Below are 3,029 nucleotides of genomic sequence, written 5' to 3' on the forward strand. Positions count from 1 at the left end.
CTGTTGCAAGAGAAGTGACACAATTTACCTAGTTAAAAGAAATTCATGTTAGCAGGCAATATTAACTAAATATGCAGGTTTAAAAATATATACTTGTGTATTGATTTTAAGAAAGGCATTGATGTTTATGGTTAGGTACACGTTGGAGCAACGTCAGTCCTTTTTCGCAAATGCGCACCGCATCGATTATATGCAACGCAGGACACGCTAGATAAACTAGTAATATCATCAACCATGTGTAGTTAACTAGTGATTATGATTGATTGATTGATTGTTTTTTTATAAGATAAGTTTAATGCTAGCTAGCAACTTATCTTGGCTTCTTACTGCATTCGCGTAACAGGCAGGCTCCTCGTGGAGTGCAATGAGAGGCAGGTGGTTAGATCGTTGGACTAGTTAACTGTAAGGTTGCAAGATTGAATCCCCGAGCTGACAAGGTAAAACATCTGTCGCTCTGCCCCTGATGAAGGCAGTTAACCCACCGTTCCTAGGCCGTCATTGAAAATAAGAATGTGCTCTTAACTGACTTGCCTAGTTAAATAAAGGTGTAGAAAAATCCGATTGTTAAGAAAACTCGAAATCTGCCCTAATTAATCGGCCATTCCGATTAATCGGTCGACCTCTAGTTGAGAGCTTTGCTTGATCGGTTTGATGTGTCTCGGTTAACGTAACATTTATTCAGGTTTCATGTCTTTTCCTAGGAATCATGAAGAGCCTCGGTAAGTAGCCTTTTTGTAATATCTGAAATGATTGGATAGCCTATGCTGTGTTGAATACTGTGTATCATTATTGTGACCTGTGTTTCATCTCTATAAACCTCATATAGTGAAAGGTGCCATACCTTCTAATAGTGTGTGTTTGTGTGTGTGCGTGTGTGATTATTTGCACGCAATTAACATATATTAATATGCATTACTATTTGTCCCGACAGTGGAATAACTGCTCTGGTGCACTGCATGAAACAGAGGTATGTATCACTCACACCGTGCCAAAAGAGCGGCAGAGGCTGTCTTGAAAAAGAAATGTAAGGGGCTCACTGCCGAGTTTCAGACAGCACTCTATCCCCGCTATTCCAAAGAGAAAGTTACATATTTTTTGATTGTTGCGGTGATAGAGCGGTGTTTTAACTAGGGCTTTGTTTGTTAGATTGGATTTTATAGGTGGTTGAGTAAGTAAGTGAGCTTTGTCTGAGCCAGAACGGTCCATATGGGCAGGAGCCTATCTCCTGTTTCTTTAGCGTGAGGCAGCTTGACATACAAAACCTATAGCTACGGACAGAAGTTACTTTTTGTAGCAGTTCAAGAGAACTTACGCAGCAGGTTAAATTAATTAATGTAAAACGTTAATAGATTTAGGTTAGGGTTAGCTAAAATTCTCCTCGATGCATCCGAACATAGTTGTATTTCATCTAGTCACAACCCCTGGACAGGACGCTAGTCTGTCAGAGGGCCTTACCCCCAATCCATCTCCTTCATGTTAATGCTAAATGCCAAGCAGAGAGGGTGGCAGATTGCCTAACAGTTAAGAGCGTTGGGCCCGCGGGGGCTGGTCGTGTATAGAAATAGAATGTTTTTTGTGACCTTATATGACCTTTTCTGCCTGCTTTTGAGATACGGTTCGATCCCACCCTGGGACACTACTTGTTAAGTAATAAAAAACGAAACAATTATAATACAGTAACTATATGATGATATTAATAATATAATTTAATTATTATAATATGTATTCATTATAGAATATTGTCTGTTATTAATGATAACCATTCAGTTTCTTTTTAAACTGTACTCTAGAAAGTTGCACGATAACTCGGCACCAATATCAGACAGACTGGGCTATGACATCAGCCATGGTCCAAGACGAAGACGCAACCACCAGTGCAGGCAGCATGGGGAGAAGCTGTCACTGGCAGTGGTGGTGTGGCTGGCAGAGGCAGAGGTGTGCTTGGAAAATCTGAAAGAGAGGCACAATATTACACTGAACAAAAATATAATCGCAACATGTAACACTTTCAAAGATTTTACTGAGATACAGTTCGTATAAGAAAATCAGTCAATTGAAATAAATGAATTAGGCCCTAATCTATGGATTTCACATGATTGGGAATACAGATATGCATCTGTTAGTCACAGATACCTTAAAAATGGTAGTGGCATGGATCAGAAAACCAGTCAGTAATTGAAAAAACAGTAATTGAAAAATGGTGCCAACAGAGAGGGCTGCCGCGCTTCTAGCTCTTAAGAAACTTTGCAGTATTTAGTTTATTTAATGTATTCTTTCTTACATTATTAGCCCAGAAAATGTTGACTTTATGCAAACTGGAAACCACATATCCTGAGGCCATAATTATTGTAGCTGGGGATTTTAACAAAGCAAATCTGAGAAAATACTGACTGTAGTACTCGCGCTGCTAAAACACTTGACCACTGCTACTCCAAATTCTGAGATGCCTACAAGGCCCTCCCCCACCATTCTTTTTGACTCCATTTTGCTCCTGCCTTCCTACAGGCAGAAACTCAAACAAGAAGTACCCGTGCTAAGGACTATTCAATGCTGGTCTGACAAATCGAAATCCACGCTTCAAGATTGTTTTGATCATGCTGACTGGGATGTGTTCCGGTTAGCTCCCGAGAATAATATTGACAAATATACTGATAAGGTGACTGAGTCTATCAGGAAGTGTATAGGAAACCATGGAAAGACGGCAGCATTCATGCAAAACTGAAAGCGCATTTAACCATGGCAAGGTGACTGAGAATATGGCAGAATACAAACAGTGTAGTTATTCCCTCCGCAAGGCAATCAATCAAGCAAAACGTGTATAGAGACAAAGTGGAGTCGCAATTCAACGGCTCCGACACGAGACGTATGTGGCAGGGCCTACAGACAATCACGGACTACAAAAGGAAAACCAGCCACGTCGCAGACACCGACGTCTTGCTTCCGGACAAGCTAAACATCTTCTTCGCCCGCTTTGAGGATAATACAGTACCACCGACAAAGGACTGTGGGCTCTCCTTCTCCTTGGTCGA

The 3,029-nt window shown here is 40.8% G+C and overlaps 1 long non-coding RNA gene across 1 annotated transcript; it reads left to right on the plus strand.

The window, feature by feature from the left end:
* Positions 1–699: 699 nt before the first annotated feature.
* Positions 700–2,172, plus strand: LOC139563104 (uncharacterized). Its single transcript, XR_011672492.1, has 3 exons — positions 700–719; positions 932–967; positions 1,791–2,172. It is a non-coding gene; the product is annotated as an uncharacterized lncRNA (long non-coding RNA).
* The last annotated feature ends 857 nt before the right edge of the window (positions 2,173–3,029 follow it).

This window comes from Salvelinus alpinus, chromosome 33 (assembly GCF_045679555.1).
Source record: "Salvelinus alpinus chromosome 33, SLU_Salpinus.1, whole genome shotgun sequence".
Lineage (NCBI taxonomy): Eukaryota > Metazoa > Chordata > Actinopteri > Salmoniformes > Salmonidae > Salvelinus > Salvelinus alpinus.